Here is a 16083-nt window from a genome sequence, read left to right as displayed (position 1 = left end):
AGACTCATTCCTGTGGCTCCTGCCCTGTACCCAGTTCTATCAGCTACCAAACCTTACTACCCGTGACTTGTTTAGAGGCTTTCTGGGCTTTGGAGAGGAGAGGGAGAGGGCAGAAAAACAGAGAAGGAAAAAACAGGGAGGGTAAGAGAGAGGAGATGGGAAAAAACAGGGAGGGTAAGAGAGAGGAGATGGGACTTTGTCGACGACTGTTCTGTGGGGAAAGATTCAGCTGCTGAGCTCAGCGAGGCCAGAGAGGACAGACTCGGGAAGATGGGGCAGGTGGGCAGGAAAAGTGGTGGGTTTCAGTGGGAATTCTCCGTGGGAATGTGGGCTTCGCTGAGGAAGCAGGTGTTGGTGATGGGCTGCAGTGGGGCTTTGGCAGAAAATAACCCCCCCCCCAGACAGCAAACGCCTCCTCCCTTTTACACCCTCTGCCTTCCCCTCCCACCCTCTAGAAGCTGTTCTTTGTATCTGGAGCCTGGGCTGTCACACCAGCTGTTTTAAATGATCGGTGGTGACTTGTTAGGTCAGCAGAATGAGGTAGTATCCTGCCTGGGCTGCACCGGGCCGGTGAAGGGAGGTTTCAGCACCTGCGCCTCCCTGAATGCCCCGCGCCCCACACACGGGCAGCTTGTAGAGGCAGCTCCCTGCACAGCTGGCACGAGGTCCTGAGTGTGGGGGCAAGTGTTGCCTGGGATGGGGGTGGATGGGGCAAGGCAGCCCACGGCCCGGCTCCGTGTCGGGGAGGGGCCCCTAGGGGAGAGATGCTGGCATCACTTTGGGGCCCAGAGTTCTTGGCATCAGGGACTGTTGCAGCTCATGGTGAGCACTTTGCAGCCAGGGGGAAGAGAAGAGACAGGACAGGGCACCAGTGTGACCTGTTGGCCACAGCTCCCGGGGCACAAGCTCCCCACCAGACCTGTCTTTAAGTAACAGCGCTGACGACACAATGATTGCATTTTTTTTTTATCCTTTGTAACAAACATCTACTGATCACCTACATGTACTGATGGACCACGGCTCTGTCGCCATTGGCGTTTGCGACTGGATTATTCTCGTGCACCGTGGAGGGGAGGCTGGCCTTTGCTTGGTAGGATATTCACCACTATCCCTGGTCTCTACCCACTAGATGCCCATAGGGCCCACCAGCCACACACCAGGCTGTGACAACCAAAAACATCCCCTGAGATTGCCCCTCATCCCCTAGAGAGCAAAAGAGATGCTGCGGGAACCGGGAACCAGCTAGGGATACAGCTGTGAATAAAACAGAAAAAAAAAAAAATAATCCTGTTCCCTTAGGAGCAACACTATAAAAGAACCATGCTTATATATGCTAAGTACATCAAGTGTGCAGCTGCCACATGGTGGATTTTGAGAAGACAGAGCAGGCTCAGAGTTCAGAGAGCGCGGTTGGCTGGGGTTGCCATTTTCGGAAGAGGGACTTGGGAAAGGTCTCACAGAGCAGGTGACATTCAGAGAGGGCCGGAGGGAGGGTGAATGCAGAGATCTGGGGAAATGCCTGCTGGTGCCGCAGCAGAGAGAAGCTGGAAGAGGAGGAGGAGGGAGAGGAGGAGGAGGAGGAGGGGAAGGAGGAGGGGGAGGAGGAGGGGGAGGAGGGGGAGGAGGAGGAGGAGGAGGAGGGGGAGGCGGCGGCTGGGTGGGTACAGGTAGATAGATTCTCATGCTTAAAAGGGGGACTCTGTCCTCATGACCTGCTAGGTGCATGCATAGTCCCAAATGCGTTTCCACACACATTCACTGTAGTCCTAGGAGGAGGTGTTATTTCTTGACTTGATCTTTCAAGAAAAACAAGACTTAGAAGAGATAAGAGACCTGGGCGATACCGTCCGGGAAGTAAACTTGGGGGCAACCCACAATGTTCTGTCTCACACTAAAATACACATTTTGGAGCCGTGAAAACTTGATTCAGATCCCAGCTCAGTCCCTTCCTCGCTGTGTGTGGCCTTAGACTGTCAGAGTCTCCCCAAGCCACTCACCTCTCCCAGGATGGTGGCCGCGCTTTGGGGCACTCGGCCACGTATGTGTAGCAGGCGGTGCCCTCTGCTCTGCTCAATGGGTCTCTGGTCCTGGACCTGCAGCACTGCCATCTGGGGAGGTGGAGGCTGGTGTCCAGGAGGCCTAGGGAAATGAGGTACAACTCCAGAAAACCAGGGAGGAAGCCAGGTGTGGTGGCGCACACTTGTAATCCCAGCATTTGGGAGGCTGAGACAGGAAGATCAAGGTTCGCGGACAGCCTCAGCTACTTAGGCCCTTTACAACTCGGTGAGACCCTGTTTCAAAATAAGGAATAAAAAATAGGGCTGGGGTGTCACTTGGAGGTAGAATGCCCCTGGGTTCCATCCCCAGTGCCACAGAAAGAAAAGAAAAAAAAGAAAAACCAGGGCGGAGCCGTGCTTTCAAGCTGGTGTTTCTCAGGATGGCCAGGCCGTCTGTCATCAAAGTGACGGAGCCCTGTGATCTGGGACTCCCCAGCCTTTAAGTCGGAAGCCCCAGTTAACCCGCTGGGCATGTTCTTGTGCCTGTGGTCTGGCACAAGCAGGTGCCTCTCTAGAAACCTTGTTTAAAAATACCCCAGAACCCAGGTGTGGTGGCACACACTTGTAATCCCAGCACTTGGGAGGCTGAGATGGGAGGATTGCAGGTTTGCAGCCAGCCTCAGCTACTAACTAGTGAAGCCCTCTGCAACTTAGTGAGAGTCTGTTCCAAAATAAAAGAGTAAAATAGGGCTGGGGGTGTAGCTTGGAAGTAGAATGCCCCTGGGTTCAATCCCCAGAACCACAAAAAACAAAAACAAAAACAAAAAAAAAAACCCAGAGAGTCGAAAAAGGAAAAGTAGCTGCCAGCAGTCCAGGCGACCCTCTAATGACTTTCTCTGTGGACCCCCCTTTCCCAGGTGGGCTTGCTTTCCCCGTGGGTGGATGGTAGTGATGGGGAGGCCCCAGGAAGAACGTTTCTGTGCTGCCGGGCACACAGAAGTGTGGGTATGCTTAGGGGTATGACGGCCCTCTCAGAGGGGTGTGTGTCCACTTGGAGTGTGTCTGCCTGATGTCTTGGTGCCTTTCCCATCTGCTTCCTGGGCCAGCTGCTATAGAGGCAATGTTCACTGTGGCCTGTGGTTTTGGAGGGGTGATAGGATGCCCCAGCCCTCTGACTTTGCTGGGCAGACACCATCCAGGAGACACTCCCAGGCCCCACTGCTGAGACCTCGCTCCTTTGACTCACTTGAAGACAGTGTCCGATGGATAGAGGTCCCTCGCTGTACCTGCACAGAGTACCCTCCAGCCCAGCCCTCGCCGGCCACCCCAGGAGAACAGCAGGGATGCTTCTAGCCCAGGAATCGTCTCAGGGGGCCCCACAGGGGACCTAGGGCTGGACTTTGAAGCCCGGGGTTCAAGACCCAGTTTCCCTTAGTGTGTGTGACTGTACACAGTCCCTGTCCATCTCTGGGTCACTGCTTCGCATCTGCAGAGAAGTGGGGCAGGATAGAAGATAAGCCTCCTCCACACTTGTTTCCGGAACCATGTGCCAAGGTCTGGCGTGCTCTAGGGAAGGCGGCAGCCCAGCTCAGGGAGCTTCCAGTGCACAGCCTCTGAGGGCTTCCAACTCCAGGGCTGATAGGCCGGGATTCCTTGGAAATAAATCTGGACACCAGGCACTGTGTAGACAGCTGTGTGGGACGCAGAGAAATCAGACTAATTCATTACAGAGAGAGCAAAGGCCTGCAGAGGGGCGGCTTCCCCCACCTCCGCTGCGGTGGATGGAGCGTGGTCCACAGTGGAGCTTGTGGATGTGAACCTGATTCCAGGGGGTGGGCGTGGCCCGCCAGCCGAGCAGGGACCTGGACCCAGCGTTCCTGCATTCACGCAGCTTTCCTACCAGTACGAGATGTAACAACAGCATCCTTGGACTCGTTGTGAAACTGTGTTCTTGTTGGCATTGCCAGTAGAGGAGACTTCACGGATGAGGAGTCTTTGGCTCAAAGAGGCTAAGCGACACCTCGTGGCCCCCCAGCTACTAAGTGGCCAACTTAAGATTCGAACCCAGGTCTCCTTAGCATCCAAGCCTATGATTTCCTTTTGTTCAGAGTAGTTCAGGCAAAAGTGGGAGCTGGGGAGAGGCCTCAGGCGTATCCCAGTTATTGGAGAAATGTCTGTTTATGGCAGAATGTTCGGGATACGAGACCCAGCTCTTTAATTCCAGAGAGTAAATGTGAATTGGAAGGAAACAGAAGTCCCCGGGAGGGGGGAGGGAGGTGGCCCTGGTGTGAGCTTCTGTCCCTGCTGTGATGTCAGCCTGTGAAGAGTCCCCCAAGCTCCCCAGGGCTCAAGCCCAGGCTGTCTGGGCCCCCGGGAGGGAGGCAGCAAGGGTGGACTGAGAGGCAGGAGGCCCGGGGTGGAGGCTGGGGAGGGCGCTGCTCCCACCTGGTCCTGGGGTGGAGACCCTGGAGTGAACAGTGTTGGGGGCACGCTCCCCTGGCACATTCTCAAGCCAGGGAGAGACAGATGCATCAGGAATTCCCCTCCCTGTGGGCTGGGGGGCGGGGTTGCAGCTGAGCAGGAAGACCTTGACCCCAGAGAGAGAGCCTGGGTTGGGGGTTACCCTCCACTCTGGGGTCTCGGGCGATGCTCTGAGCAGTGGATCTGCCCTGTCTCTGCCAGGCTTGGGCCCCTGGGCACTCTGCAGCAGGTGATAGCCTATCAGCGGGAGCCAACGTGCATCGGGCGTTATTCATGGGCAAAGTCTTTGTATCTCCCAGTTATGGAAGGTGCACCTCCCAGCAGGTCTGTTTCGGCGCAGGAATCTGGCACTGCTGGTGGGCAGTAGCTTGGGATTTTGAACCTGGGTAATTAATCACTAGCTCCTCCTCCACCATCTGTAGAGTGGATGGTAAAACTCTGCGCAACCTTGAGCCAGTGGGTTCACCTCTTTGAGTCTCCGTTTTCCTTAATTCTAAAATGAGGCAGAGAAGCTGCTTCGTGGGGTTGGCTTGAGCCAGTGGGTTCACATCTTTGAGTCTCCGTTTTCCTTAATTCTAAAATGAGGCAGAGAAGCTGCTTCGTGGGGTTGGCATGACGATGCCATGAATAGGGAGAGATCATACAGCCAGAGGTCCCCGATACCTTGACAGCTGTCTACACGGTCTTCCTGCTGCCATGGGCACAGAGCGCATCCCATCTCTCTGAAGTGTCCGACAGAGGTTCACAGAAGATTGTGGCTGGAAAAGAGTAAGGCCAACAGGTTCTTATAAACCACTGAGTCAGTGGCCCTGGCCCCAAAGCCACTACCTGCAAGGAAGCAGGCTCCTTGGTGACAGCAGCTTCTGGAACATTCCCTACTCTGGGGACTGCCTCTAACTCCCCAGCAAGTCCGTAAGGTCCTTGCCATGAACCATGCTAATAGGTGAAGAAACTGAGGTCCAGAGAGGTCAGGCAACTGGTCACAAGTCACCCCGCTCATATGGAACAGAGCCAGCATTTTTTTTAATTTATTTTTTTTAATTGGTGCACTGTATTCATACATCATAATGGGGTAAAAAAAAAAAAAAAAACTTTTGTCAGGCGTGGTGGCGCACGCTTGTAATCCCCACACTTGGGAGGCAGAGACAGGAGGATCGCGCAGGTTCGAAGCCAGCTACGTGCGCTGGCTTAGGAGACCCTATTTCCAAATAAAAATGTAAAAATAGGTCTGGGAGTGTAGCCCGGAGGTAAAAGGGCTTCCAGGGACCCTAGTACCACCAAAAAAAAAAAAAAAAAAAAAACACTTTTTGTAGACATACATGCACACATTGCCCAATTAGCCCCTACCCGATCCCCACCCCGTTCCCTCCCCATCCCTCCTTCCCATGCTTGGCTTAGTGGTTGACATCTAGTACTATAGCAATTTATCCAAAATTAACAATGATAATCTCACAGAACAGTTTCATTTGTCTGATACCAAGCTTTTGATGACTTAAAGATAACATTTCAATATTTCTTTTTGCTTTCTTTCTTACCAGAGAATATTTTTTCTTTCTTTTTTTTTTTTTTGGTGAAACTATCATACATTTATTTATTTATTTTTCAGAAAAAAACCTATCCTAATGTGGAATATGGACTCTAGATACCCAAAACGATCTCAAAAAAGAACAAAGCTAGAAGATGTAAATTTTCTGATTTCAAACCATATAAAGCTACAATAATTGAAACAGTGTAGTACTGTTATAAAGGCAGATATATAAACCACTTGAGTTAAATAAAAGCCTAGAGATAAATTCTTCCATATATTGTCAAGTTATTTTTGATAAGGTTTCCATGAACATTTGGTGGAGGAAATAATAATCTTTTAACTAAATATTGTTGAAAAATAATAATTACATGAAAAAGAATAAAATTGGACCCTTACCTAACACCACATACAAATATTAACTCAAAATAAATAAAATACCTAAATATAAATCTTAAGACTATAAACTTTTAGAAAAAAATCTGGGTCATTAAACCTCACAATGTTGAAATTGGCAGTGATTTCTTGGATATGATTTCAATGGCACAGGCAACAGAAGAGTAAACAAACTCCCTAAAAATTTAAAAAATATTGTATATCCAAAGACAATGTAAACAGAGTTAAAAGTTACTGATAGAATGGGATAAAATATTTCCAAATGCTATATCTGAAGGTATATTAATATTCCAACTAGAAATCCTAAAAATTAACAATAAAAGCAAACAATACAATTTAGAGATAGGTAAAAGACTAACAAAATAATTAATCTCCACAGATAACTAATCTTAGTTGTCTGTGGGATGGAAAATCTTGTTTCTCTGGTTCTGGTGTGTGTTACCTAATTCTTCTTTGTAGTTAATCTCTTTGAGTATTTTCTCTAGCGCTGGTTTTGAAGACATAAATTCCTTCAGTTTCTGTTTGTCATGGAAGCTTCTTATTTCTCCATCTAATTTGATAGAAAGTTTTGCCGAGCAGGAAATTTTTGACTGGAAGTTGTTTTCTTTCAGAGTTTGGAATATGTTACTCCAAGCCCTTCTGGCTCTCATGACTTGGTTTGGGAAGTCTGGAGTGATTCTAATTGGTTTGCCTCTGAATGTCACTTGGCCCTTTGTTTTTGTTGCCTTTAAGATTCTCTGCTTGGCTTCCACATTGGTCATTTTAACAATTATGTGGCGTGGAGATCCTCTTCTCCGATCCTGTCTAAAAGGAGTTCTATAAGTTTCCTGGACCTGTGTATCAACCTCTTGCTCTATGTTTGGAAAATTTTCTGCTATTACTTCCTTGAAGAGATTGTTGATCCCTTTGGTTTCACCTTCTTTTCCCTCCTCTATTCCAATTATTCTTAGGTTAGCTCTCTTAAAATGGGCCCATATTTCTTCAATGTCAGATTCCTGCTGTCGGATTTTTTTTTTCTAAATTAGAAACTATGCGTTCATTTTTGGAGTGCTCATCTTCTAAGAGCGAGATTCTATTCTCCATGTGGTCTAATTGGTTGTTTGTACTTTGAATTGAGGCCTTTACTTCATTAATTGCATCCTTTATCTCTTTTTGGCTCTCTCTGAATTCTTTTAGAAACACCTCTATTATTTCTACAGTTATTTTCCTGATTTGATCTTCTAGAAATATCTGAATTTCTGTTTTATTGGGTTCTGATGTTGTGGGGTTGTGGGCATTCATTGCTCCATTGTTATTCCTCTTTCCCATGATTTCAGAAGTTTGTGCCTTCTCTGGGTTCTTCCCTTGGGTCACTACGGCTTCACTTAAGGTGCTCTGGATCTCGAGTCTGTGGTATCTCAGTCCCCACTACTCCTTTACTGGGTTGTATCGCAGAGTCTCAGACCCAGGGAGTCAATCGAGGCTGCTTTAGACCATGGGGGGGTGCCAGATTGGGTGTTCTCCTATGGTGTGATATCTCTGCCACCGCCACTCCCCCACTGGGTCAAGTCCCTGGGGGTGCTGTACTGGGATTTCTTCTCTAGGGGCCGCAATTTGACTCACTGTTGTTGAGTGCGCAGATGGAGCTGTAGTGGACTCGGTGAATTTGCTGCTGCTGCCACCGGTGGCAATATGGTGCCGCTGCTCCAGAGCCAGCATTTGAACCTAAGGAGCCCTGAGTGCTTTCTGAACCCCTGGATTTTCTAAAAAGAAAGTGCGGTCAAAGCCTCTAGCAGAGGGCCTAACTCTTGGAGAATTCCCTTCTGCTTCCCTTCATTTAAACAAAAACAATTTTCTAGCTGGGCGTGGTGGCACACGCTTGTAATCCCTGCACTTGGGAGGCAGAGACAGGAGGATCGTGCAGGTTCAAAGCCAGCCACACTGGCTTAAGAGACCCTGTTTCCAAATAAAAAGGTATAAAGCAGGTCTGGGCGTATAGCCCGGAGATAGAAGGGTTTCCAGGAACCCCAGTATCACCAAAAAAAATTAAAAATAAAAATAAACCAAAGCAATTTTCTAAAGAGCATGGAATAGATGATGTAAGAGACTCAGCACAGGTGTCCCCTCCTCTGGGAAGCCTTCCCAGATGTTCCTGGGGGGGGTGCTCATTTGTGATTCTGTGGCTTCCTCTGTCAGCCTTGATCAGCCAACCCATACCAGCACTCCCAGTGGCCTCGGGGCCTCTCTGGACTCCCCAGACCACTGGGCCAGGGTCACACCTGCCCGCTGAATGGCATTCACTCCCGTGGCCCAACGATTCTTAGTTATCGCCCATGTTTTGATGCAGAAACGACGGTACAGTGCCGTGACATGACTTACCCAAGGTCACTGGGCTGGTAAGCGGTGGCGCCAGGATTTGAGCCCAGCATGAATTTGATCGAGGGATCCTTGGATGTGGTCGCCTCTTGGGGTGCAGAGACCTGGGCATGAAGACATGGTGGGCAGGTCCTTCCGACCTCCTCGCTTTCTTTGCTCAGGGAACCTTGGTTTTTCCTCCCTGAAGACAGAGGAAAGGGCTTGCGGGCGGCTGATGGTGCCGCAGCCTGAGGACTCAGTTCTCTGAGGGTCAGAGCTGGGCCTGGCCTTTCCACCCATGTCCCCAGCTCCAAGATCAGTGTCAGACCCCGCCTGGCCCTCTGCTGCCAGGGCTGCCCTCTCGGGAACCTTCCTACAGGATGTAGTTTCTATTCGGGGCATCTCAGTGTTCTCCTGTATTCCAGTCCCACCAGAAACTTCTGGGAGCTTAAGGAAGAACCAGCAGACGTGTGCCAGACACTCTGCCAAGCCCCCTATACACAGCTGAGTTTCAGCATCCTGGTACCTCTGCAAGGAAGCATCGTGTCAGGTATAATCTCACCTGGGAATATCAAGATGGGATAATAAAGACGGATAATAAATGCTTCCTTGATATACTCAGGTGAGAAGTTGGGGGCCCAGGAGCTTGGCTACTGTTGGGAGTTGGTAGACAGAGTTGGTAAACAGCTGTGCCGTGAACCCGCTGGGGGCTGGAGGGCCCAGGCCGGAGCTCAGCTCAGACGGCGGCTGACGACAGTGCCAAGTGTGCGCTGGGCCCTGAGCATGAACCACCTCATAGGACGCTCGCCCCGTCCCTAAAACGAGTGCGTGGCTCTCCTCCTCGAAGACAGGTTTCGACAAATTCAGACTCGAGTGCTACTGGCTGCTAATGCTACTCACACCACTTGGATTTCAGCTCGGCTTTTCAGGACTTTTGGCCCCCGAAGTGAGATGCTTCTAAGGTGGCAAAGCCTTCAGAGCTTTATTCAGAGCCTGGCCAGAGCAGGAAGAAGCTGGGAGGTGGGGCGGGTCACCTGGACCGCCCCTGAATGTTGATTGAGGACTCGGTGTCAACCCCAGTGCCAGCAGGTCCTGGCTGGCCATTAAGGAAGAGCTGCTGGGTTCACCCGGCTTCAACTTCAATTAACATCAAAACTGCAGCCAACGCTTTTCCCCCACCCTGCCTCTGTGCAGGGAAATAAAACAGGAGGTGCGGTACAAAGCCATCATTCTCCATTATTGATTTCCTCCGCTCCTTCTTGGTTCCCTCCGGAGGGGAACAGCCACTGCTTTCCTGGTGAACGGATGCCATCGAGGGGAGGATGAGGACTGCTCGTCACCTGAGGTACCCAGGGAGCCGCTGGACAGGAAGGGCCAGAGGAGGCGGCCACGGGCTGGCCAGCTGGATTGAGCCCAGGAGCCAGGGAAGGACACTGGGAAGTGATGAGGAGGGGGCATCTGGCCTCTACTATATCCACCATGGGCAGCAAGGGGTGATGGCTAAGCCCCTCTGCTCAGGGTGCCCCACCCCTGGGGATTATGCTGTGGCTGAGTGGCCTGGGGGCACCGTTCTGGGAAAGCCCCCTGCCAGCCAGGTGTGGTGAAATATGCCTGTTGTCTCAGGGAGGCTGAGAAATGAGACCGGCCTCAGCAATCTAGCAAGGCCTGAAGCAACTTACTGAGACCCTGTTTCAAAATAAAAAAAATAACCCAGACATGGTGGCACATGCTTGCAATCCCAGCATTCTGGGAGGCAGAGACTGGAGGATTACCGTTTGCGGACAGCCTCAGCTAATTAGTGAGGCCCTTCGCAACTCAGTGAGACCCTGTTTCAAACAACAACAACAAAAAAAAATAGGGCGGGGGTGGGGGCCTGCCTCTGCACATTAAATGGCTAGACACAGGCAGAGGACCCCACACTGCAAGACACAGCTTCAAAGTTCAGGTCAGGCCCAGGGCAGGGCATGTCCGTCAGCTTCTGTTTTTCCTCCCTTGTAAGATGGGCCATGCCACCATAATGTCATCTTCCTAGGCTTGGTCAGTGAGCCAGTGAGGTCACAAACTCTGTGAAAGTATTTACTAAAACAAAGGTCAAGGTCAAGGTCAAGGCCAGGCTTTATCAACCAAGTGTCCCTGTGGTATGGTCCCCCGGACCTGAAGACTGTGGCTTCCCCAGGCCTCTGGGTGTCAGAGACCTTTGTGGGGACAGAGTCAGAAGACACTGTGTAGATCCCAGTGGAGGTCTAGAAATTAAATAACTAAGAAAGGAGGTGGGGGAAAAGAATTAAAAGCCCCTGTTTCTCCAAGATGTGAGTCTTTCTCTGCGCAACAGTCCAGCTTGGAGCTGAGCTTGGAGATCACAAAAGCTTCCTCCAGCCGTGCACAGACCCTGCCACAGGCCTGTCTTCCCTGAATTCCCTTCTTAGGGTGGCTGCACCCTTCCTAGGACTCCCTGGGTAGCTTGTCCCACCCTTGGGACTGAAATGGATGGGGACGGGGCTTGAGGACCTTGCTGGCGGATCGCAGAGCGCCGCCTGACGTGAGCATTTGCAGACTGCGGTCAGTTGTCTATCAGACTCTGAAACTGAGCACTCCACTTAGCATTGTATATGGGACACAGTTAAATAAGGGAAACAAAAATAGGACATTGCTAACCCTGGGGCAGGCTGGCTCCCGCCCCGGGAAGCGGTAGGGAAAAGCCATTCCAGGGAAAGAGAGCAGGCTCGCTGTTCACCTGCTCTGTCCTGGGGCTGCTCTGGTCTAAAATATATGTACATTCCCTCAGTATCTGGGGGGCAGGACCCCCAAGGATGCCCAACACCTCGGGTGCTCAAGTCTTTGATATGAAATTCAGTAGTACACATCTTCCTATGTACCTTAAGTCATCTCTAGATTACTGATAATACTTCATATAATGTAAATGCTATATACAAAGTTGTTCTACCATATTGTTTAAGGAATAATGATGGGGGGAAAGTTCATGTTCAGTACAGATGCAATACTTTTCAAATCTTTTCAGTCGGAGTTGTTTGAATCCATGGATGTGGAACCTATGAATGGGGAGGGCTGACTTTTTATGTAGGTCATCCTTTGTTTGCTTTTAAATTAAATTTAAAATTAATGAATATTAAAGGCTTGTTGATTTTTAAAGCCCATAAGTATAGATGATAGATAGATAGATAGTAGATGATAGATAGATACATACATACATACATACATACATGACACATATCTATACAAATATGTATATACACTTACCCAATGAGAAACCATTGGGGCTGATTGTAATACATTGGGAAATGCACAAGAATTGAAAGAGAATTCTTTCCTTCTCTCCTCCATTTCATGGAGCAGAGTAGGGGTGCTAGAGCTGTCTGGTATCACCCCAAGGAAAGAGAAGAGGATGAGACATATGTAGTGAATTTGAAATTTCTAGTTTTGGCACCAGGCGTAAACTCAGCTAACACTCCCCCACCTAGCGTTCAGCTCCTAAGGTCTTAAAACACAGAGCTGACTTGTGAGAAAGGAGGGATGGCCAAGGAACTCAAGTGCAGAGCCCTGAGCGCATGAATGGACAGCAGAAAAGCCCAGGGGACGTTGGATCCCTATACGAGCCTAGTGGCTCAAGTCTGGAATTCTAATGCCAACCCAGGAACAGGGAGAGATGGCCCAGGGCCCTGGAAAGGCCAGACGTTGGCACCGAGACCCCGACATGTGAGAGGCTAGAAACTTGTCAACTATTAGTCCAAGAAGCTTCCAGAACATTTAGTTCTGTCCAGATGTGCCCAAGGGAAGAGGGAATGTCTTCCCTAAAAACAAAAAGCCAAGTCTGAACCGCCCATAGACAGAGTCTAAATTTACATTGGGCTGGGGGACGGGGATCCTGAGCCAAGAATTTAATTTAAAAAGAATCTTAGACTCGTAAAACCCAAAGCTCACCCCACTGAATCAATTGAAAACAATTGAATCAATTGCTTTCAGGGTCTCTCCTAAGGCCCAGCGAATATAGGATTCCCACAGGGAAAAATCCCTGTTAAAGATGAGTTCACAATAAAAAAAAAATTAATAACCACGCAAGGGCCGGGCGTGGTGGCGCACACTTGTAATCCCCGCACTTGGGAGGCGGAGACAGGAGGATCGCGCAGGTTCGAAGCCAGCTTTGCTGGCTTGAGACCCTGTTTCCAGATAAAAATATAAAAAATAGGTGTCTGGGAGTGTGGCCCGGAGGTAGAAGGGTTTCCAGGAACCCCTACCACCAAATAAAATAAAATAAAATAAAAAACCACACAAGGGCACCTGGTTTACCTTGAGACACGTTAGCACAGACAATAGTGGGGAAACTAGCACCTCAGGATCTTGGTGGTAGGACAGAGCGAAAAGTATAGGAAATAAAACCAAGGTATTTAAAATAATCAACAAGATAAAAGAATGTCCAGAAAAACACATTAAAATGTCAAAACAGATTACGCATCGTGAAAGGTGACTAAAACAGCCCTGACGGTGGCAAGAGTATACGAGATGTGGAGAGGTGAAATGCAAAACAGTATTAGAAGAGGGGCAAAGCTATATATGTAGTAAGCATTTTTTACATATAAGAGGACATCATGAATTTATGTTAGTATAGGTGGCTTTCCAGGAAGTAACACAAAGAAAGAGAAAAACCGGATAGACCATTTGAGAAATTGAAACAAAACTAAAGTCCATGAAAAGAAATAGGCCCACCTGGTTCTACTGGCAAGTTTCATCAAACCTTTTAAGAAACCCATCACTGCTGTCCTGTACGTGGGGTTTAAGAAGCTAATAGAACTTTTAAAAATGGTATAATTCAGCCAATTGACACACACATGCATAATCCCAGGGATGGGAGGCTGAAGCAGGGAGATCATGAGTGTGAGACAAGGTTGGGCAATTTAGCAAGACCTTGTCTCAAAGAGCAAACGCGATGGGGTATAGCTCAGCGGCAGAGTGCCCCTGAGTTCAATCCTCAGCATCCCCCAAAATCTATTAATATAATTTATCTCACTGTTAGATTAAAGGAAGAAAGATCTATTATCTCAATAAATGCAGAAAATGGTAAAAATCAACAAGGTTATAAAACAAAAACTAGTATCTCTTGCCGGGTGTGGTGGTGCACGCTTACAATCCCAGCATTTGGTAGGTGGAGCTGGAGGATGGCAGTTTGCGGACAGCCTCAGCTACTTAGCGAGGCCCTTCCAACTCAGTGAGACCCTGTTTCAAAAAATAAAAAGAAAGCCAGGCGTGGTGGCGCACGCTTGTAATCCCAGAGCTTGGGAGGGTGAGACAGGAGGATCGCACAGGTTCAAAGCCAGCCTCAGCAGCTTAGTGAGGCTCTCAGCAACTTAGTGAGACCCTGTTTCCAAATAAAGTATAAAATAGGTCTGGGAGTACAGCCCGGAGGTAGAAAGCCTCTGGGTTCCACCCCTAGTACCACAAAAAATAATAAAATAAAATAAAATAAAAATAAAAAAATAATAAAAAGAACAGCAGGGTGTGGTGGCACATGCTTTTAATCCTAGAGCTTGGGAGGCTGAGACAGGAGGATCGTGCAGGTTCAAAGCCAGCCTCAGCTACTGAGTGAGGCTCTCAGCAACTTAGTGAGACCCTGTTTCCAAATAAAGTACAAAATAGGTCTGGGAGTATAGCCCAGAGGTAGAAAAAGCCCCTGGGTTCCACCCTCAGTACCACCAAAAATTAATAATAATAATAATAATAATAATAATAATAATAATGATGATGATGATGATGAATAAAAAATAGGATGGGGGTGGTAGAATGTCCCTGGGTTCCATCCCTAGTACTGCAAGAAAGAAAGAAAGAAAGAAAGAAAGAAAGAAAGAAAGAAAGAAAGATTGTCTTAGTAAACTAGCAATAGTAGAAAACTTCCTTGCCCTGATTAGCCATATTTTCAACAAATATAATACTCAAGAGTAAAATGCAAAATTCATTCTTTTCACATTAGAGAAGTATAGCATTACCATCCCCTGATGCCTTGAAGTTTCTAAACAGTGTACCAAGATAAGAAAAAGAACAATGAGATGTAAGAATTGGAATGAAAAAGTACACACTGTTACTATACACAAAACTATATGATGATCTACACAGGAAATCCTAGAGAATTGTGTTCTGCAAAGTTGCTGGATATAAGATCAGTATACAAACACCCAAGGTGGCACTGTGCATTCAAATATATTTAAGAATTTCGCACAAGATACCATACATAGAGGGAAAAGAAAAGCCATGGACTGTGCAGAAAAGGTTTCAGCACATAAATAAAGCAAAAGATTAATACATGGGCTATTTCAAGAACTTCTGTAAACTAATTTAAAAAAGATGAAGAACTCAATAAGAGGAAAATGGGCGCAGATATAAACATTTCCCCAGAAAAGGAAAAAGGAACACAGACTAGACATAAAAAGATACTATATCACTAGTAATCATGGTAATTGAGTTAAGCTAATGAAGTTAAGCTATCACTCTGAGAATTTTATTAATTTTATTCTCACGGTGATAGATAAACATTAAGAAATCCAACAATACCGAACGTTGTTGAGCATATGAAAAAAAAAAAATAGAACTCTTATGTAACTACATGTGGTGCAGCTCCTTTGGAAAGAACCTGACCTAGCTAAATGGAACCTTCTGGACCACTGTGATCCCGTGACATTTCATCCCTGAGCAACCCCCACCCACAGGGGTCACATTATCATAACTACTGTCTTTACTGAATGAGGCTGAAAAGGCTTGAGCATCTTGCCGGAGTTCACATAAGCTGTGATGTTTGGGATTCTTTCTATTCTTTTAATAGACCTTGGTTCTCTGGATGAATTGGGGACAAGAATCGGGCCCTAAATCCACCCATAATTGACCCCTAAGTGGTGAGTTCAGTCCCAGCTGCTCCTCCAGGCAACTCAGGTCTCCAGGCTGCACCATCAGGTGCAGCCAGCAGAGGGCGAGTCAGCTTCCTGCCCTCCTTCCTCTTTGCCGCTGGTCCTTTGCCTACTGGGATTACAGGCATGTGCCAACACAGCTAGACCAAAGTGTGTGTGTGTGTTTGTTTGTTTTAAGGAAGAAACATTGTTATGTCATTTTTAAGTGAATATTTATTAAATCAGAGAAACAGTAAAGTAGAAAGAACAAATGAATTCACCCAGAATCCTACTATCAACACAACCACTATTAATATTTATATTCACTATCCTACATTTTAAAAGATTTTTTAAATTAGCAAACAAACTATTGATGTATTGTGTTGCAGTTTTTGTTGTTGTTGTTGTTGTTGTTTAACATTACTCACGAGTATTTTCCATCAACAACTACATAATAGCCCGT

The sequence above is a fragment of the Muscardinus avellanarius genome (genome assembly GCF_963383645.1).
Source record: "Muscardinus avellanarius genome assembly, chromosome: 16".
Classification (NCBI taxonomy): domain Eukaryota; kingdom Metazoa; phylum Chordata; class Mammalia; order Rodentia; family Gliridae; genus Muscardinus; species Muscardinus avellanarius.
Note: the sequence above shows the minus strand (reverse complement) of the source record.